This window comes from Varanus komodoensis, unplaced genomic scaffold (assembly GCF_004798865.1).
Source record: "Varanus komodoensis strain SLA01 unplaced genomic scaffold, ASM479886v1 scaffold10, whole genome shotgun sequence".
In the NCBI taxonomy this organism is placed as follows: Eukaryota; Metazoa; Chordata; class Lepidosauria; order Squamata; family Varanidae; genus Varanus; species Varanus komodoensis.
Genome location: NW_025335269.1, coordinates 27,822,792 through 27,844,889, shown reverse-complemented (window position 1 = coordinate 27,844,889; position 22,098 = coordinate 27,822,792). Strand labels below are relative to the sequence as shown.

Sequence of the window (22,098 nt, the reverse complement as noted above, 5' to 3'; positions counted from 1 at the left end):
TTGTGTACAAAATTGCAAAAAAGATGGAATACTTAAAGACACAGGAGTCTATTACTTTTGTCCAAGTAGGTCAGAGGATCAGTTTAATTAGAAAAGATACAGAATGTATTGAAATAATTTTGGGGAGCTTCACCGAAAAATGCAGCCCAAACAATGAAAACAGTGTGTATGGAGCAGTGAGGGGGAATGTTCCTTTAGATTTCACATATGGATAAAATTTTTCAGAGGCTGAGGTTTGGTCTGCCTTCTAAACATATTATAAACCAACATTTTTTTCTCATTTAACTCACTGACACTGATCAGTGGCTGATCGTATCTCAATGGGTGTAACATGATGGGTGCAAAACAAGTAGGTTACACAAACCTGATGGCTCACTCATGTTCAGTGTAGCATGATAACTATACAGATCGCATGGGATAGAAAAACGGGCTGGAGCAGGCAAGAAAGAGTGTCCCATTTCTGCTTTTCTTACAACTATGTAATAAAGGCTCGCCTGTGTTTCTGTGAGCTTCTGGATGGTGATAAAAAGCATCGCTTTGTTTGGAACCCAGGGATTCCCCCTCATTTAATGTTTCTTTTTCATTTAGCGGCTGCCTTGACTGCTGTGTCAACAGATCTCCCTCTCTGTCTTTTTTTGAAAGGAGGTCTAAGCAAAACAATGCGAGTGGCTTGGCAGACAGGATGGGGGTCGGGGGGTGCTCTGCAGCACTGAGCGCACCACCGCACATGTTTGAAGGAGCAAACCTAGCCCGAGCGGCATATTATCGGGCAGTCCTTCTTGGCACTGTCCTCCTCGAAATGCTTTTCTTTAATGGCATCCCGGGGTTCTGAGATATTTGGTTGGAAAACAAAGTCTCTTTACACAGCATTTATAATCCTTTGGAAATTCTTCTAAAACCAACAAAATAGTTTGGCTGGAACAAAGTTAAACTGCTAAAAATCTAAGAGAAATGTGTGGCAAGCAATGGAGGAGGAAAGCTAAACAGGCAGGCTGCAACCTTCTGCACCAGGTGTCCAGGACTTCAGGTCCACCACGGGTCCTAATCCAGCCCTTAGGAATTGCCCAGGCGTCCCCACTCCCTTCCTCTTCTGCCCCTTCCCCCAATCACCCATCAGTGAGTGGCTACCTGCTGGTTCTGTATTTCCCTCCTTATTCTCAAAAGTTGGCATGACTTGCCCGGGAAGAGCATCCAGGTACAACATGCTGCTATTTTTGCCCCCGCACCACCCACCCTCCCATCCTGCCAAGAGCTGCTCTGAAATGGAATCTGGCCCTCTGCTGAACACCTTTATGCACGGGGCCGGCCCCATGAGGCAGGGCGACTCCTTTGCTCAGACACTGAATGGGAAGGGGTGGCAGATTGGGCCCACCCCCCTAGTGGAAGGCCCCTGCAGGCACTACTGCTGCTACTGCATTGGTCCCACTTCCCACTGGGGAACTGCCACCATGGGAGAGCTGCAAGGAAGTGGGGCACCTGGGAGGAGAAGCTGCCCCTGCAATTTCTCTCTGAGCCCTGTCCCAGCATGAGAGCTCCAGAGAAGCTGCTGGCTTGCTTGCTTGCTTTGGAAGAGGGCTCAGAGACTGAGACTGAGAGCAAGAACGAGAAAAAAGACTCTCCCAAAGCTAGAGATCAGATGGTCAAGGCAGGCCTTCTCACCCTGGAACCGTGTGCCCAATGAGGATTTGGGCAGGTAGCTTCTCAGGACAGTGTCCCTGCCTGAGCTCTTGCTTCGGGATGGCGGCACACAGTGGCGGTGTATGTTTGTTTGTTTATTATTTATTTATATTGCGATTTATATCCTGCCTTTTCCCTACAAAGGGCTCAAGGCAGTTTGCATCATTCTCCTCCTCCATCTTATCCCCACAGCAACAACCCTGTGAGGTAGGTTGGGCTGAGAGTCTGTGAGTGGCCCAAAGTCACCCAGTTGGCTCCATGGCCGAGCGGGGACTCGAACCCAGATCGCCTGAGTCCCAGTCCCACGCTCTTAAGCACTGCACCACACTGGCTCTCCTCAGAGGGCACTACATGTTGTCCTCCTCAGGCCATGGGATATCCTGCACTGGCACTGCTGACACGCTTATGTCTGAATGCTCTTGCAGAGGATTCTGCTATAACTCTTCAGCAAGCTTTGCACCTTTTCTTTTCACCCGCCACTGTAGTGCAGCAATCCGAAACTGTCTCAGTCTCAAGATACATGCATTGAAAGAATGCTAGGTAACAACAATAAAAACATGGCAGTCTGGGCTCAGCCACCTTAACACAATTTCCAAGTGGTTAATTACCGGCACACATACAATCAATGAACTTGTATACTCCATTCCCCCATGGCCACCATGCTTCAGCCAGATGCATCAGGTGTCCCTTGTACTCACGCATGTCCAGTCAGCCAGTGGTGGGAGAAGACAGAGGCACTGGGAGCACCATTCTTGATCTGAGGCTCCCCCATGGCCTCCCCACAGGTCTGCTGGGCTTCCAGAGTTCTGCCAACGTTCCTTCCATGAACTGAAAGCTGATCCAGCAAGGCAGTGTCTATAATTCTTTTTTCCATTCTCAATAGAAAGTCCTGTGTGTTCTTAATTGGCAGATTCAAGTCACCCTGCGTAGCTGCTACATTTATAAACAGAGCACGGGGACCCCAAAACCCGCACATCTCACCTGCGTTTCCAGCGGCAGCTGCCCAGGAGAAGCAGGTGGTGGTGAAGAACACCAAGGGCCACCTCTGCTCCAGGACTGAGTCACCAGAGAGCTCATCCAGCAGGAGAAGAACCCTCCTGCCTTTGACAACACGTGGCCACGCGCAAGCTCCCCCCTTTGGCATTACTTCTACATCACAAAGGACTTTTGTAATCTAAGCTTGACTCCACAATCAAGGACTGTGATGGTGCTGGAATGAGAGGGAACTCCATGATTCTGCCCAAGCCATGGCCTGCTGATTTAGTGTCTACAAGTGAAGTTCAACTGAACCTCAGGCTACATCTTATTCAACAAAAGCTCATAATCTGTATTTAATGGATGCCACAACCTCCTGATAAAAAGGTTTTGACTAAGTTAATTAACCACTGGAAGTGCAGTACTGATAATGCTCTTCTCATCATATGTCTTGGCAATGTTCCGTAGTTGTCTTCTTTTGGGTGGAAATTACAATACAAATAGATTTTGTACTGGAATATTCGTTAGTATTTTCTGATGTACCTGTACTTTTAAATTAAATTAAATATAGTCAATACAAATGAACACTGCACCCTTTGGACAGCTTAAAGACTTTCCAGTCCTGTGATCCCAGGAAGATAAAAACTCACTTCCTATAATACAATGACACTGATACTTTCAATACTTGAGTGAATAACATACAGACAGACACCTACATGGACACTTGGTTTGCCTGTGCTGAAGCTCATGTACAATCGATATAATTGATATTTACATTGAAGCAATTGTTACTTTCATTTTTAAAGTTCGGGCGTTTATTAATTAATTATATGTATCTCTTTCCTTTTCTCCTTCCAAGGAACTCAAAGAGGTTCACATAGTTCTCCTCCTCTGAATCTTGTTCTTAAATCAACAACCTTGTGAAGTAGCTTGGGCTGCGTTTGTGAGTGGCCCGAAGTCACCCCACTGGTTCCATGACTGAAGTGGGGCTAGAACCTGGATCACCTGCGTTCTTTTATTAAGGTGAAATTCACAATTTAAAAATGAGTCAAGAAAGATTTTTGTCTGGAGTTTATGTGTGGGGATCAGCATGTGGGCAGGGAGGGGTCATGCTAAATAGCTCCACCCTGATGATTCAAGGTCTGCTTTTACCCTCCCCAAGATCCATGTGATGTACTTGAAAATGTAGAACTCTGTGTGATCAGGAATACTGCACTATTGAGCTTTCCTTCTCAGACATCCATACTCAGCAGAGCAGTGCGGGACCACTGTTTTCTCCTTCCATCACACTTCCACTTTCTATTTCCCACCCTCATCTTCGCCTCCCTCTGGGGATCTCGTTCTTTCACACAGGTTTTGCTTGCTTTTAAGGCCGAAGGACAAACCAGAGCCAAAGGTGGCAACTTAACCAGCCAAGAAGGCCACATATGTGCAATGGGTTTATGAATTTTCGGCAACCGAATTTTTGCATCCTTCGCCCGGAGGAATGTTGTCCATGGGGTCGCGATGGGTCGGACGCGACTTCTCAACTAACAACAACAACAGTGCATCCTTCTCCTCGGGATGTTAATTTTCCCCACTGAGCAGCGGGGTCTCAAGTTCGCACGCCGTCGAGGGACGCTTCCCCGCTTCCAAGGAGCGCTTCCTCCTCCGCTTCCTTCCATTCGTGCTCGTGCGCGGCTGGAGATGTTGAAAGGAGCCTGCGCGAGCCCCCGAAGGGAAACCGAAGGGCGCAGGCAGTGCGCGTCTTGGCCAGCAGGGGGAGAAGCACGCCAAGGGAGCGCTCGCTTCGCACGGGTTGATCCCTCCGCGGCGACCCGTGTGTTCCTGCTTTTCCTTCGAGGATGCGTTTCTCTTCCCGGTTAAAGTCCTCAGTCCCGTTTCGCGGCCAGTTAGCGATGACGTTCAAAATTCGAGGTACGCCATGAAAGGGAGGGAGAGCGTGAGGGAGGATTTCGAAATAATTTCTGCCTAGCCGCACGGTTTCTCTCTCCGGAAATCCCTTCAAAATGCAGGCGAATTTCCTGCGATGTTAATAGAAGAGGTTCAAAGTTAAAGCTAACTAACCAGCAAGCAAAAATCCTGAAGTGATCTGTAATCTCTCCCCCTCCCGCAAACTCAGTGTGTGTAACTTTATTCAGGTTGTTTTATGATGTGAGAAGGGCATTTCTGTACATGCTCAGAGGAAAGTACCAGAATTAAGCTGCATTGGAATCCATGCCAGAGGGCCTGCCTTTAAACTTACTCCCAATGGCAATCCTATGCAGAAGCACATCCCATCGAGTTCCTTGGTGCTAGCTTATGTGTGGAACTTCTCTTGTATGGGTCATACTTGTCATCTCTTCCTACCCTGCAAGAGTCCCACAACCCCCTGAAGCAGATTTTGGGGGACATGGGGTGGGGTGGTGCTGCAAAGGAAAGGACTTTTTTCCCCACCAGTGGTTCCCTTCCCCTGGCAGAGCGACCCTTCGGTTTTGCTTTTAAGTTTTTTGACTGAGGCAGGATAAATATCTTTCAGTATAAAGGCATGTGCTTGCAATAGTTTCATTGTGTGTATGTGTTTGTATAATGTTTGTGGTCTTTGTGCAGGAAAAAAATGTGCTCCTTCATATTTAGGAAAAGATGTAAATGCTCATCAGGGCTGCCATCTCTTGGAACGGGGGGAGGTGGCTTGGGGGGGATTGGGAGTGGCCCCCCTGTGTGCTTTCACAGAAAGAAGCACAAGCGGCTCACCTTTAGGGAACGTGGCGCAAAACCGCTGCCCTTCCTGGAACATGGCGATTGAGGCCTGGCCTCCGAGTGGGTGCCCTGCATTCCCATCCTCCAGTCTAGGACAGCCAAACCCTTGAAAGCTGCATCCGATGGTCAGTGTGCTAGACTCAAGCATGTGTTTGTTTATTATCCACCCCATTTATCCCTATGCACAAGTGTCTTGATCTTTTGCAGAAGTGATGGGCCTACATCCTACTCTCTGATTACTGATTTTGCATTAACATGTGCTCTCTTTACTTATCTCTTGTTTTGGAGTGGGGGCGATTTTGTGCTTCAGACTTTGGAAAAAGGAGAGATGTTTGTGGGCCTTTGCGGGTGTGGAAAATTCTCCCTATCCAGATTGACAATAGGCTCTTTCTCGTTGTTTATTCCTTGAAACATGTTCTTCTTTTCTCTGTGGTTCCCACAGTTCTTCTCCCTGGATGCCATTCAAGGAACAAATTAGGAGAACTATGAGTCTGATCTCTAAAGTGTCTCTCAAAGAGACACTGAGGATTATACACAAGATATATCGACTGAATGAAAATGGCATTTTAGTCATCATTTCTTCTTTTAATTTTGCTCGTTTTCTTTTGTTTTTCTCCAGAAGGTAGAAACAAACTACATTTCCAGAATTACTTTTAAAATGATCTCCATTCATGAGGTTGAAACCTAGATTGAAGGAACAAATACTATTGGTCTGGGTTGAAACCTGTAAGCCGTAAGTTATGGGAGAGCCAGTTCTGGTGCAGTGAGAAGAGTGTTAGAATGGAACTCACACAATCAAGGTTCCTGCCCCATTTGGGCCATGAAGGTCACTGGACTGGAAAGTGGCACCCAGACTCACGCCTGTGGTTGAGCCTGTTTCCAGGAAACCAACCCTGAACTTGCTTTAGCCTGTTGTGCCTTTATATTTCTGTATGTGAATGCGCGGGAGTGTGTGTATGTATTTTGAGTGCGTAAATGAGAAGCTGGAAGCAAGTAGATCCTGAATCAACATGGCAAGAGCATAAGACGAGCCATGTTGGATTGAACCAAAGGTCTGTCAACCGTCTGTTGACAGTGGCCAACCAGCAGACTCTGGGAATCCCACCATTTTGGGATGGGAGTGGAGTAACTCCCTCCAACCCCTGTTCCCCAGCAACTAGAGTTCTTACTGTCTTTGATACTGGAAGAGCATATGCACATCAGGACTTGTAACCATTGATAGCCTTTCCCCTCATGAATTTGCCCAAGATAAGGGGGCAAACCTTGTCCTGCCTTGCATGTCACCAGGGGCATGGCTATGAGTCTGTGCTGTGACCCATCAGTACCCCTCACCAGTCCCCCTAAGCCTGGAAAAAGGTGTGTCATTAACATGGCCCACTATACCTTGTTCAGCTAGAATTAGGGGTTCATCTAGATGGTAGGTGGCTGCTATCATTTGCCAATAAGATCCTTACAATATCTGCATTTTCACTGGGTAAATAGCTCCAAATCATGGGTGTATGAGCACTTCTGCAGCGCACAAAGCATTCCATCAACAAGTTTTGCAGTAAGATTAAAAAGGAGTGCATACTTAGGAATGGGATGCAAAGAAAGATCTATGTTTCATCAGGGTTGCAGAACATTAGAGCATACAGATTTGGGATACTTCTGTGGATAGTGCCATTCTATATTTTAGTCCTACTCTGGCACCTGACTTAGTCCTGTTGGACTCAGCAGATTCCCATTCCCCATGTGTTCTGATTTAAAACTGATAATAAAATTCTTTTTAGCTTACTGACTGGCATGTCCTCAAAGCCAGAGGTGGGGAACCTGCAGCCCAAGGGCCAAATCTGACCCTCCTGAGGTCCCAATCTGGCCCTTGGAGGTTTCCCAAATAGCCCCACCCCTTCACTGGCCCCACTTCTTTCTGTCAACCACCAATAATTTGGTGGTTTTCCAGGGTATTTATGGAAGCACGAAATAAGTTCAACATTCTGGTGCTAAGCCTTCCATGACAGTACTTTAAGAGCAAGTGATCATGTTACATATTTCCAAGACTCTAGAGAAGCAAATGCCAGGGAGAATGTGGCTGATTGCTCACAAAATGGAATTTCACCCTGTTCATACATCATATTCTTGCGGCCAGTGCTGCCGCACTTCAGGCTTTTTAAAATGCTGTTTGACCTAAATAGTTGCTGTTCCTTTGAAAAAGAGGTGCAGCGCACAAAAATTCCTCAATAAAGTCCAAGGTTCTGCTGCAGGGAATACATTATATGAAAGTGTCCCAAATGAGAGCATTACTTTTCTCTATAAAAGTAGTGAGTGATAAAATGGGTCATGGAGCATTAGATGCCTGCCTGCGCTCCTGCTTGCAGTTTAAGTCTTCAACTTCAAGAAAAGTTTTCTATCCGGCACAGGTGTCCTAAATTCACCCTTATTAATGGATATGTTGTCCTATAATAAAACCTAAATCAAAGGTGCAATCGCATATAACAAACAACTTTCATTCCCAGTGTTCTGAGCAGCACAACCAATGCATTTTTGCAGAATTTCCTTGCTTTGTATGATCTTGATTCTCAGCATCGCTTTTTGTTTGTGCTCCTATTTTCCATGTGCTCAAGGGGGCTTGTTGTATCTCACAAGGAACCAGATACCTTCTGGGTCTGTTTAACAATTATGATCCCATTTTTGTTAATGGGATGGAACTGGTTAATAATATTTGTGGACTGATTGTTGAGTCTCTTACACGACTAGAACCCCAAGTCAGCATGTTGCAAGGCTCAGCGAGAACATACACCTGCTCTGCCAGGGAGAATGGTGGGGAACGGCATGACTCAGAGTGGAAAATATCATTTACCCTGTGCCTGTGCAAAGTCACCTTCTTCTTGATTAATGCGAAGTCATAACAAAACTGGTTCTGAGACTCAGCCTTGGGTAGAGAAAGAGAGAACTTTTGTAGCATGATTTGGGTTGTGTGGGACAGCTCTGGAACAGGCTAGGCCCCCTCCACCTTACATGCCCCATCTGATGATAAGGAAGGGCTGTCATGTTCTTATAAGGGAAGGCAGGTTTGGCCCCTGGGTAGGCATAGCTGGACATTTACTGCGGGCCCAGTAGAAGCCCACTGACAAAAGCCCCTCTTCTTCACTAGTGGAACCTTCATGATTCATTCTCTTCCAGACAATACAGCCAGAGCCTACATTTTTCTGGGGTCTACATGCATAAGATACTATGCTTTTGTTTCTTGATCTATGTGGCAGTCAGATCGGCAGAAGGCAAGGGGCCAATGGAGTTAGCCTGATCCCTCTTCCAGACTTACAAAATGTAGCTGCAGGAATGTTTGGAGGGCCCAGCTATGTGTGTGTGTGCAAGTGCTAAGTAAAAGCATTCCAAGTGGTCCATATTATGACTGCTGTCTGCTTTTTAACCCAATATTTTATACAAAGATAGTAGGAAGTAAGCAGAATTCAGCAACACAGAGAACATATAAAGCAAAACCGTTCAAAAGATACAGCAATACACTAATAGCTGGGTTGGGCCCATAGACCTTGAAGAAGAGGGAGGATTTTTATGGCTTTTTATTGCTTTCAGTAAACTTGTTTGCCTTTATACTGAAAGTTTGCTTTCAAACCACAGGTTATTTATCAGATTCTGGACTAGGCTATCGTCCGTCCATCCATCTCCATCCATCTGTTCCCTAATGATTTCCACCTTTTTAAAAAGGAACTAGCTGGCAAATGTGAAAACGTTTCAGCCCAGATTATTTTTAAAGGACATTAATTATTGAGAGGGGACAGAGCTGAAATAGTCAGTCTCTCCAGTAGCTGCTGTCTTCCCTTCTTCCCACTCGAGAGATATTTTTTCCTGGTCTGCATAAAATAGAACAAGCTGTTGTCAGGCCCCTACAGCCGCGCTTTCACGATCGAAAGCTCTGTTTAGAAAGTCGGTTCTTCTGACTTGTTTTTATCCTCACGCTGGCTGTCAGGCTTGACAAGGGAGTGAACACTTTTCTCAGCCCTCGTTTTGTTTTCTTTGCTTTCAACAGCAGCAGCTTGAATCTTGGATGTTTTGTGGCACCATCTAGTGGTCAAAACGGAAACAAAAAAGACACGTTCGCCGTAAGGAAATTTGAAATAACTTTTCTTGTTCTTAACTGGTAACAGATGACTGCTGCGAGAACTGTGTTTGCTACAGCCTCTCTGGAACCAAAGGGTTAAGTTGTCTTGAGTAAAGCTGTTGTTTTAAAAGCTGAATTTTGCAGGCCTGGATCTCAGTATATGAGACACATGTCCCTTCTTCTCTTATTGTTACTGGGTGCTGTATGTGCTCTCCTGCCAAAGAAAGCATTTGTTGCTGAATAATCTTTGGTTTAAAACCAAAAGAAAACAAGCATAGAATGTTATGCCTCCTAACTCAGACACCTTTATCAGATTTATTAATCGAATCATAGCAGCGTCCCCAAAGGATCATGGGCTCAAGAGCCTGCATTTTTCTGGCAACTGCTCAGTGCAATTCAATTCGATACCCGTTTCACTGTAGTGCATCAACAAAGTGGACAAGTCTCTACAGGCTTTGTAGTGCATATCCTGCATAACACAATTGAACATCTGTGTGATAAGAAGTGCCTGCAGTCTAGCCGACCTGTAGTTTTCAGTTCAGTCCTCACAATGTCGTGCATTTCATGACAAAATATAGGATGCGACGTCTGTGTTGAGAGAAAGCCAGTTTGCAGTGTTGCTCTTCCCACTGGATGGTTGATGGATGGGAGCCTGGCTTTTTCGAAAGGGCTGGAGGTACACAGACCCCGTTTTATTTTATTTATTTGTTTATATTGCGATTTATATCCTGCCTTTTTCCTACAAAGGGCTCAAGGCTGCTTACCTCATCTCTCCTCCTCCATCTTATCCCCACAACAACAACCCTGTGAGGCAGGTTGGGCTGAGAGTCTGTGACTGGCCCAAAGTCACCCAGTTGGCTCCATGGCTGAGTGGGGACTTGAACCCAGATCGTCTGAGTCCCAGTCCCACCAATGCTCTTAACCAGTACGCCACACTGGCTCTCCCATGCACATGTTTCCCAGCAACTGGTGTATGTGGGCTAGAGAACTGCACATACAGCTGCTGTTCGTGTGCGCGCACAGTTCCACCCCACCTCTTGATTCACTGGAGATGCACATGTTGCACCTGGCGCCAAGTTTATACTGTTTCCGGCGCCAGGCCAAACCCTTTTATTTAAATAGTATTTTAAACTTTAATAGTTTTTAAGTTTAGTCGCTCTGTTTGTTTTGTGATTTATTGTTTTGTTCTGTTTTATTATTTATTGAAAATGTTTTTTTAATTGTCTTTTTAAATTTTGTAAGCCATCCTGAGATCTTGTGTAATAGGACGGCATACAAAAGCTTTAGATAAATAAATTAAAATGTTCAAAGCAAGCAAGAGAGGCAGTGTGGTGTAGTGGTTAAGATCGTTTGACTGGGATTCAGGTGAACTGGGTTGCAGTCCCCACTCAGCCAGGGAGCAAACTGGGTGACTTTGGGCAAGTCCCAGACTCTGAGTCCAACCTACCTCACAGGGTTGCTGTTGTGGGGATAAGACTGAGAGCAGCACAAAGAGAATGATGCAAATCACTTTGAGTTCATTAGGAAAAATAATAAAAAGTTTTGACGCACCGTCTGATCTTTGAGTGTTCACTCAAAGATGAACACTCACAGTAAAACACCAGTGAGCAGGCACAGTAAATTCCTTTGAGCACTGAAATACACCTTACTGGAAATGGGGAACCATTTCTACTTACCTGAACAGACACCATTTGATTGAACGAATGTCCAAAACAAATATGCCTTTTGCTTGTATCATTGGGAAATCCAGTGCAATGATATCATGCCCTGGGTGGGGCAAGCAAACTTAATGTTCTGGGAAAGAGGAAGAAAGCAGAGATGCTGGTGTTGGCAGTACTCCTGGGTCAATGGGAGTTGAGGAAGTAAATGAGCAAAAGATTGCAGCCAAATTTACTCTTATTTGATTTTTTCTTTTCAGGGTGGTCTGAGTAGATTTGTTATTGGGCTTGAAAGCTTTTCCTGAACAAATGCAAGGTCTTTATTCAGTATGTGATTTATTCGTTCATTATTACCGCCCCTCTCTTTTTATAGTTTGTTGAAGTAGTTAGGTGTTTAGTGCTGTCACACTGAAGAGCTGTGAGAAAGGATCCGGTGCTGGCCATCAAAGCAGTGACCACCGGCCCTGAACTCAATATTCCAACCCTGTCTGGGTTCTGTCTTTTCTTTTTTTAACTTTCCGAGGAATTATTTCCCTTCACTGTGTGTCCAGACATTGGATGGTCTGCGAGTCAATTAGTTATGCAGCCCGCATTATGTTGTATTAATCCCTTGGAGTTTGCAAAAGAATCGTGGGAGACGCCAAGGGGCCGGTCCTGTTTTCCTTGCAGGAGTTGTGGATTTCTGGAGCTCTCTTGCTATGCTCAGTGATGCTGGTGCAGCATGTGTGGCTCCTGGGGGAAACTGCCAGCAAATGCAACCAGGCAGTTGAGTCAGTTTGGGGTGAAAGCGCAGCTGCCCCAGCATTCGGGGCTTGACATTCGATATGATCAAGGCGTCAAGCCATTCATTAAGTAGGAAGGAGGCTGTTTTTGGTCCTCCCAAATCTCCAGACTGGATCAGGCAGTGGCTTTTTGTTGACTTAAGCCCTGTGCTTGGTGGGAGTAAGAGCACACCTTTGTATTTTCCTGCTGATTTCACTCAGTTTCCAGGCTTGCGAATAGCATTCAGGGAGAGGTGTAAGGTGCATGTTGCCTCACCTTACACAGATGATATTCCAGATAAAGTCTAGGAACTCACCGCAGGATTTGGACACACACACTCCCTGTGTACTCCAGGTCTTGGCAGGCCCTTATGAAGACAGACTTACTGCCTGCCCTCCATGTCTGAGCCTACCCTATCGCTGCCATTTTCACTAGCTGCTCTCTCCCTCCTTGTCCTTCCTGGTGCCATCATCCCTTTTCTTGCCAGGCAAAGAGCCAGGGAGCAAGCAGGCAGTGTTCCCTAAGATAGTCCTTCTCACCACCACCACCATTGGCCGGGCCAGAATGAGAGGTGTGCGTGGAGAGGTCCCTTGGCAAGTGCCTGACCATACCAACCCTTGGCACCAGCCCTGCGTGCTCTCAAAGGAACGTGCCAGCAGAGCACGGGCATCAGAGGTGCCTGAAGATATGCTATTCATCCTGCTGCTACAGGGGTCAGGTCCAAGCAACTATAGCGTCTGATCCAGGCCTTAGTTGTTCCCCGTATTATCAGCAGAACTTGACACATAACTCATCCTAGGATAAATTCTAGTTCTGATGTGCTTGTTTACTCTTATGTGTCTGTACATTAAAGTTTATGACCGTGCACCATGACATCAGGTAGCTAATGTGGATATAACAGGATTCCTTATGGACTCACCAAGAAGAACTGCAGGTGAAAAATATTGTGCCGGAATGTAATATGCATGCTGATGGAGATGCCATGTTGGCATGGGAAATAGCTGTAAAAAGATGCAGTTCCTCTGGGCATGTCACAGATACAAGCTTTGTGGTAAGTACATAGAGGAGGCTTTTCAGTGGCAACCATGCTGGGTCTATGACTGCTTGGCTAAAGGAAGAACTAATCTGCAGGAAGCAATCTCATGATGAACCCCTGGTTGTCCCCAGTCCTGTTGTTTCAGTTTGGAACTTTGCCGCAGGAAAGTATGTTGAAAAATGCATTTTCAGTTGTATATGTTGTAACAGTAATTGCAAATAAAGTATGTAAGACCTTTGCTTTATGATGGATGCCTCTTTAAAGGCCTTTGGTGGCAAAGCAAGATATAAATAGAAACACATACATATTCAGGAGCATTTCATAAATGATTGTAAAGTATTTTCTCATGTGGTTTTTTCCCTCCCTGGTTTTACATTTTAAACTTTACAAACACTTTGCCTTCCCTTAAAGGACTGAGAAAATATATTCAGCTATTTTTAATTAAAGTGGCCCATTCATACTGTAGCTGTTATGCTGCTTCTTTCCGTACCTGCTCATTGCATCCTACAGTTGCCTGTAAAAATAAAAACTTGGAAATAGTTTGTTGTTCCTGAGAACCCTGTGATCAGAGTATGTGCTTGCGTCAACCCCATGAGAGCCAGTGTGGTGCAGTGGTTGGAGTACTGGAGGGGGCAGCTGGGAGATCCAGGTTTTAATCCCCACATAGCCATGAAATCTCATGTAACTGGTTACTCGTTCTCAGCCTGTCCTACCTCACAGGGCTGTTGCTTTGAAGATAAAAATGGAGCTATGCAAGCTACCTTGGGTTCCTCACAAGAGTTAAAAGACAGGATATGACAGCAATGTAATAAATCCTCATCAGCTTTTTAAAATAATCTGGGTTGAATATAGAAATGCAATAGATATGCATGCATTTTGGTACAGATTATAATAAAGTTCTATACCCAGAGTATACCCACTGGGTTAAATGGGGCTTACTTCCATATGACTGGGTGTAGGACTGCAGCTTTAATGGACTTAAAGCAATAGCAGCAGCAGCAGCAGCAACACCAAAGAGGCGTTTAGGAAGTCAATTAAATATAAACTTTTCTTGACTTTTTAGAGTTACTGTTGCAGTACAGTGAATTGCATCTACCAATTCCAAGAGGAAACATAGTGGGAAAAGTCAGTCCTGTGGATAAAAGCAAATGTCTTTTGAGCACTAACATTTTGTTGGTGAAGGATTTTATGACATTGCTAAACATTTCCCATACTCTAGGACCGTTTGGATGTTATTTATGATTGTTGATATAGGTGACTTGTGTTTTTATGACCTCATCCAGAGGATTCTCTTGGAGAGAGACTTCTTTTGATCCTGCCCTGATGAAAATCCCTTTCAAACTTGCAAGAAGAAGAAAACATGTTAATTACATTTCTATATTGCTCATCAGTTGCTCTCTAGGCAATTTACAAATCAAAGCTAAAACCATAAAATCCAGTGACACAATAAAGCATAATATGAGACCATGGCTTTAAAACAGAATAAAGACAAAGTACCAGCCAAGATGGAAACAGCAACAGTGCAAAGATGGAAAAGCACTCTGGGATGGTTTGCACATCATGCAAACCCGTCCTGGCCTCAAGCCATGGTGGACTGGCTGTCACCCAAGCAACCCATGATGTACCCAACAGATGCTCAGGCTCACTGTGGGTTGTCCCCTGCTCGCTTCTCAGTCACCTCAGAAGTATTCCGGGGATTCCACTGCAGGACCAAACTCGTCTCCCCTGCTTTGATACCAACTACTTTTCCAACCACTATTTTGGTACCTATTTCCCCCTCGGGTTCACAAGCACTTTGGAAAGGCTGTCACTGGTTGGCCATCCTCATCTCCTTATTTATATATGTATGTATTGTACCCCAGATATGCGCAGTTTTTTTTAAAGGCAGACAAACATACTTGTGGGGATATGCAGTTCAGTGGTTCCAAAAGTGGGAAGCCTTGAAGCAGGTACCAGTGAAAGACGTGGACCCAAAGAGGGATTCTGTTTTTGCTTGGCATTATGTGAGAACTGTCAAAGGGCAAAGGGTCAAGTCAGAAGAAAGTTGTGAACAAACTTGCCTTGCAAAGCAGGGCAGGCAAGAGTTTTCTGCATGTGGCTTGGTGACAGCCTTTCTTCCTCCTCCTCCTCCTCCTCCTCCTCCACACAGAGGATGTAGCTATGTGAGCCCCCCGCCTGCCTGCAGTTTGATAGGGTTCAGTGCACATACCTCACTTTTACCACCACAGTGAACACTGGAATGTGGCAGGCAGGGTGGCCAAATGGACTTCCAGCTGTGGTGCTGGGAACTCTTATTGTGGTGGAGTGTTATGGAGGTTATTTATTTATGACAATTATATTCCATCCATCCGTCTGTCCATCCATCCAGCCATCCGTCCATCTGTCTGTCTCCATCCATCCATCCGTCCATCCATCCATCCATCCATCCTGCCTTCTTTCCTCCAAGAAGCCCAGTTTGCTTCATGGCTGAGTGGGGAACAGAAAACAGATCTCTCCAGTGCCAGTCCTGTAATCACTTGCCACAATAGCTCTCCATTCAATCCACCATTATACTATCCATGAATTCTTCGCACTGTGGAGAATTTAGTTAGTCTTTATATCTTACATATATCTTTTGCTAATATAAATCACAAGCCTTTCAGAGGACCCAAGCTGCTCTAATTCCATGGTAACTGTGGCCAAAAACACCCCTACCCCCAGCACAAAACACACAGACTCTAATCAATCTCTAAAGTGCAACCAAACCCACTTAGGACAATCAGGAAAATGGTATAAAGAACCCAGACTTAAGCAACAGAATCTCCTCTGTAAAAAATACAGCCAGCAAGATGAGAAAAGACTACCGTGGTTATGTGGCATATTAATTACTGTAACAGCTGTCTCTGGGGTAATGACCTATTTGAGGCAGACACAGCTCTGCATACCTCCTTGACTCTTGGGGTAATTTAAAAACTTCTTTTCTTGGTAATTTATTGCTAACCACTTTTGCAAGTTTTACATTTTTATCTTATTTTTTAAAAAGAAGTGTTCATAGATGCCTGTAATCTGAGTCTGTTTTTAAAAGGTGTTCTCTGACCCTAGACACCTTATTCCTTTCAGTGCCAGGCCAACCCCTTTTTATTTCCCCAACATTTAAAGTCTTAATTGTTGTTTTAATTGGGTTTTATCTGAGGACCAATGATGCTGTGCTTCTGATTGTAGTACCATCCTGAGACTTTTGTGATAAGGTAAAGGTAAAGGTTTCCCCTTGATGTTAAGTCCAGTCATGCCTGACTCTAGGGGGCGGTGCTCATCTCCGTTTCCTAGCGAGGGAGCCAGCATTTGTCCACAGACAGTCTCCGTGGTCATGTGGCCGGCATGACTAAACACCGAAGTGCACGGAACGCTGTTACCTGCCCACTGCAGTGGTACCTTTTTATCTACTTGCATCTGCATGCTTTCAAACTGCAAGGTTGGCAGGAGCTGGGACGGAGCAATGGGAACTCATCCCATTGTGCAGATTCGAACCGGCAACCTTTCGATCATCCAGCCCAGCAGCACAGTGGTTTAAACCACTGCTCCACCTGCATCCCTGACTTTTGTGATAGGATGGTATAAAAAAGCTTTTAATAAATAAAATAAATAGTTATCTTTGATAGGCTTCACTGAAACTGCCCAAATTTCCTCAGTTTCCTTGTGGTTAAGCTATCTGGCTTCTTGGTTGGTCATGGATTCTTGGGCTGCCCTGGCCTACAGGCTCTTGGCCATCAGCTCTTTCACTGACAGGCTCAGCCATGGTGTTGTCTGGATGGGACAGCAGTCCACAGGGTGCCAGCACCCATCTGGATGAAGCATCCAAATGTGGTTCTGAGTGGGAGAATGACTGAGAGTGCTGTGGACCATTGGTCAATATTTGGGAAACTGGAGCCCCATGAAACAATGTGGAATAAAGTTCAAAAACAGAACTTGAAACAGAAAACTTTCATAGGTATCTTGACTACCCAAGGGAAAATAATAAATAATAAGGGAAATTAGGGGATACACTGCAAGGATGACTGCAGGGAAGGAAAGCTATTGAAGGACACTGATGCAGCTTTAAAGAGAGGAAAGTCTTTGATTCCCAGTGATTCTCAGCCAACCATATAGTAGGGATTCATTCTCTCTAAACTTGCTCAGGATTGTGCCCTCAGGGAATCTTTTTCTATGCATAGTCTCTTGACTCAAGAAATACCTGAAATACCACAGTGCAAAGCCCTGAGCCCTCTTCTTGTCCCATGGAGAAATACTCCACTCAGCTTAGAAGACAGCACTGTCTCTCCTCCTGCCACAGACCAGAAGAAAAGCTCCAGGGCCCTGTGGCCATATAATCAGTATGGGAGGCCAGGAACTGACCATGCGATTGGACTTCACCATAGGAGTGGAAGCCAGCTGGAAAGCCAAAACCCATCTGGGTATGCAAGGCAATGGATTTCTCTGAGCATACAAGGCTGCAGGGGAGTCAAACATTGGAAGAACTCTGGCCCTGGAAATTAAGCTTATCCTGCTGAGTAGAGAAGAGTGCTAAGGAGAATCACAAGGAGAGTCAACCCAATCCCAGGTGGATCTTGGAGATGCATGTGGAGGTTCTGGCCACACGGAAATAACCCATGGTCTGTTGTAGGGTTATTTGAGGGGCATATCTGTTTTGGATGTTTTTTATATCTGGGTGGCATCTCTGCATAACATCTAATTTTGGGTGACATGACACATCATGGCAGCTCCCACTGGGGGCTCAATATTCAAAGTGATCATTGCGATGCACCAAAAGGCTTGAATAAGCTGGGCAATTATGTGAACCCAGTCACTGGGTGCCTGAACTCTTTCAGCTCAGGCTGGGGGAACAAGGGGCAACAACTATCAGTAGATTCAGGAGGGTGTAGAACAAAGGCATTGGTACCTTGACTGAGGATACTGGGAGGAAGATTTTGTTGGGATTCTTGGCAACTGGACCAAAGCAAAGCTTCCTGAATAAGCATGAGAGACGAGATGGAGGTATCAGGAACCAAAGGAAGCCAAGGGGGTAGCCAAGTGATGCTCAAACCTGCTGATCTATCTTAAGTGGAGGGTTGTTTAGGAGGGAATTTGGTAGGCAGAAAGGTATTTGCATGTATCCCATGTTCCTAAGCAGAGCATACTGCAGAAGTCATCTCCTTTAGTCAAGTTACAGTAAAGGACACACAGCACACTGAAATTCAGCCACAATGAAAGCATGGAGCTTAGCCTATTAATGACAGGATCCACTTTCTCCAGTCTTTTTCAGACAAAGGGACTATTAGTCCAGGTGCTAGGCTAATGCCAAGAAAAGACTCGCAACACATGGCAACAAAGTTTTCACCTCTGAGCTTCCTAGTTACAAGCCCTATACATCTCAGACTTCAAATGCAATTCTTGTCCATGGGCAAGAATTTCACATCTGTGACAATGACACTGGCTGGTGTTTGCCCAGTCCTGCTGCTAAGCAGCAGTGGCCTGTGGGCCACTAGAGGGCCACAGACACGAACCCTTCCAGTTACTTTGGTGTTGCCACGTTCCACCAAACATTTGGAAGGCCATATCAGAGAAGAATAGTACCATAACAGGACGTGCTTATTTATTAATTAGATTGCTATCCCACCCATTAGCTAGAGTGGTTCTCTGGGCAGCTTACAAAAACACAACAACAACAACAATGCATGTTGTTCTACAGACCAAAAATAGGGTTCCTTTGTTACCTGGAAACGTATTTTTGGTGTGTGTAGGGGTGTTGATGGACACATATTAATTGCATATGCATTGACAGCTGTTAGGATCTCATTCTTGCTGCTTGGAAATCCTCTAACCCTCCATCTCAGATGGGCTGGTAGCCTCCACTCTCCGTGATTGCCTTAATAATGAAGCTTATGCATTGCCAGAATTCCAAAGAAATAACTACTTATGATGTTGATTCTGAGCTGGATATTTCATTCTGAATTTGAGGGCATTGTGCAACTATTTTTCTTTATAAATTGTACTTACATGTGTGGTTATTAAGGCTGCTCCTGCATAGGATCAGGCCACACTGAACTCAGTGTGACTTACTTCTGAGTAGGCAGATATTGGCTTTCCCTGTAAATCCTAATTCCATCCTTTTTTCTGGACATGAGGCATTTCCTGTTGTCCAACGAGTCCCTCTCAGTCTGCCCCTGCAAATGTATTAGACTTGATCCATGTCGTCACACATCCTCTGCACTCAGAATTCAAGGGAGGACAAACTTGCCCCTTTATTTTCATCTGAAAAAGGAGTGATTGCATTTTCAGATGTGCCACATGAGCTGGCCATGCAGGCAGGAAGGCTGAGACTGAAATGACCTTTCTGCGAGATTGGAACTCTGCCTTCCGTCAGCAGAGAGCGTGGCAGAAATCTACAGTCCGAATGGAGGATTTCATCCTTTCTTCTTGGGCCAGGAATGTTGAACTGCCTGTAAATGTGGAGAAGTCTATTAGTATTTATTTAGTTAAAGTTTTTATAAACCATTCTTTAGTGAGCACTCTCAGAATGGCCTACATTGATTAAAACAGCAGAAACATAATAACAGAACATATATAATAATAATCATGGAAATTTTAAATAACTGCATAAATCAAATAGATAATAAACAACAACAACAATACACGAACAACTGATCCACAGCATCCAATCAGTGCATAAAAACCAGTATAAAATCAACCTACTGTTCAACAATTAAAATGATGGGCCAATAAAAAGGTTTTTACCTGGCACCAAAATGTGTAATGGGTTGGTGCCAGGCATCTCCCTGGGAACTGATTCCATAGTCAGGGTGCCACTGCTAAGAAGGCCCTTCAGCTTGTGGCCACCTTCCTTATTTCTTTTAGAGGTGGCTCTTGGAGAAAGACCTCAGTAGGTGATCTTAGGGCCCGGTTAGGTGTCTATGGTCATGATGGATTTACATTATCTCCTGCATCAGAGGTGGTGTTCCTCCCCGTTCGGGTTGCTGTCTCATTCATATGCTACTGTGCTGGGATTTCTCAAAGGCATCTATCGCATGGACCACAGTGGAAAGCGAACAGTGGAGTAGAGCAACTTCTGCTCTGGCCCATTGTGGGATCCCAGGAAGACAATCTATGGAATGCGCTCCCCAGAGAGGTCCGCCTGGGGCCGTTGTTATTTGTTTTTCGGTGCCAGGCGAAGACCTTTTTATTCAAACGTTATTTTAATTGTTAATGTTATTTATTCATTTTATTCTTTGGCCAGGGTGACTTAATTTATATTGTTCATTTATATTGTTTTATAGAATTTTATTTATTTATGGTTTGTGAGTTGCCCCGAGGCTTCGGCGAATGGGGCGGCATAGAAGGCGCCTAAATAAATAAATAAATAAATAAGAAAGACAATTGGTGCAACTGTTTGCCATCAGTTGGCTTTTGTAGTTAAAAGTGCCAGCCTGGTGTGGTGCTGAGAGTGCTGGATGGGGCGCCTGGGAGTTCTGGGTTCTGGTCCCCTCTCAGCCATGAGGCACATGGGGTGACTTTGGGCCAGCCACGCACTCTCAGACTACTCTACTTCTCAGGGTTGTTGATGCTGTGAGGATAAAATGGAGCTATGTAAACTGCCTTGAGTCCCACGCAAGGGAAAAGAAAAGTTGGGATATAAATACAATGTAACAGCAAGACCTCCAATGATCTCACAAACCCTACCCTGAACCCACCTAGACCCTGGTTCCTCTCCCATTGGGCACAGCTCCTCAGTAATTGAGGCAGTGGCAGATCTGGCAAGTCCAGAACTGGTAGGAGAGCGCTTTTCTGCCTGCTGGATGGCTTCACCATCCGTGGTCTCTTCAGGAGAAGGGAGCAGCCAAGGAAGGTGTAGCTGGAACCAAGACGACGACCAGGACTCCATGAGAGGATATGAACCTGCCCATCTTCCCTGGGACTTTGCTGGCAGAACAGCTCCACGGAGGACTCCCTTGGGCAGCTCCAGCTCCCCGTGTCCCAAGGTATGGGGAAGTGATGGTGTGCAGTATTGGGTTGCTCACTGTGGCCTGCAGGCTGCTGGATTGGACTGGCATTTGGCCTGATCCAGCAGTGTTCTTCTGTTTTCCCTTTCACGACAATGGACCTGTACAAGAAACCAAAGTGCGATCTGTGAAAATAATCAGCATACTGTGAAATTTCAACTACTGGGAGAATTGATTGTATGGGTTTCATTCTATCTACATGTTCATGCTGTCTGCATTAAAGTGTAAAACCCTGAGACAATACTAATAGAAAAATATGTGTATAACATTTATTTATTTATTTATTTATTTATTTATTTATTTATTTATTAAATTTACATCCCACCTTTCTCTTACAAAGAACTCAAAGCGGCTTACATCATTCTCCTCCTGCTGCTCTCAATCTTATCTCCACAACAACCCTATGAGGTGGGCTGGGCTGAGAGTCTGTGGCTGGCCCAGGGTCCCCCAGTGGGCTCCATGGATAAGTGGGGACTAGAACCCAGATCGCTTGTGCCCCAGCCCTGCACTCTTATTCACTCCACCACACTGACCAGTAGAAGTCAGACTGGGGCCTTCCTTGTCATTCTAGCTTAAAGAGGAGCTGCCCCGTGGGTGAAGTGGGAGTGCAACCACCGAGTCTTGTGCAGACACTAGACGCACTGACGTTTCTGCCGACATCCCATGTAAAAGTGCTTGCTTCCATTCCATTCCAGCAGCAAGTCCAAAGAATTGCATCTGGAGGAGGCTGTGCACAGCCCCCGCAGGGCATCTGGCCATTGCAGCCCCAGGACACTTTTCAAAACAAAATGAAGATTTCCGTGCATGAGTCACCGACTCCTCAGCCCTGGCTTTCAGGGTGTCTCCCCCAAGACAGACAAATGCTGGTGCTTCAGCCTTTTGTTCAAGGTCTTGTATTCTAAGACTGCTGCCACCTATGTTTCCTTGCTTTGGAAGCCCCTCTAATTTAAGCCCCTCTAACACACATCAAGCTGACCTGGCAGCCCAGGAGGGAACATGTTGTACTTCCCAAAGGAGAAATGCAGATGGAGAGCAATCCAAGGACCTGGAGCAGGACAGGGCTTCATGGTATACCGTTCCTTGCAGGCCCCTGTTGCCTCAGCCCAAAATAATTCACTGAGGCACACTTGAACCTGCACTCAG

At 45.3% G+C, this 22,098-nt stretch overlaps 1 protein-coding gene across 1 annotated transcript in view; it reads left to right on the top strand.

The window, feature by feature from the left end:
* The first annotated feature begins 4,478 nt into the window (after positions 1–4,478).
* MYOM2 (myomesin 2) overlaps positions 4,479–22,098 on the top strand; it is a 107,937-nt gene continuing 90,317 nt past the window's right edge. The window contains exon 1 of the mRNA XM_044419180.1: positions 4,479–4,569. The gene's annotated coding sequence lies outside the window, so the exon portion shown is untranslated. The remainder of the gene's footprint in view (positions 4,570–22,098) is intronic.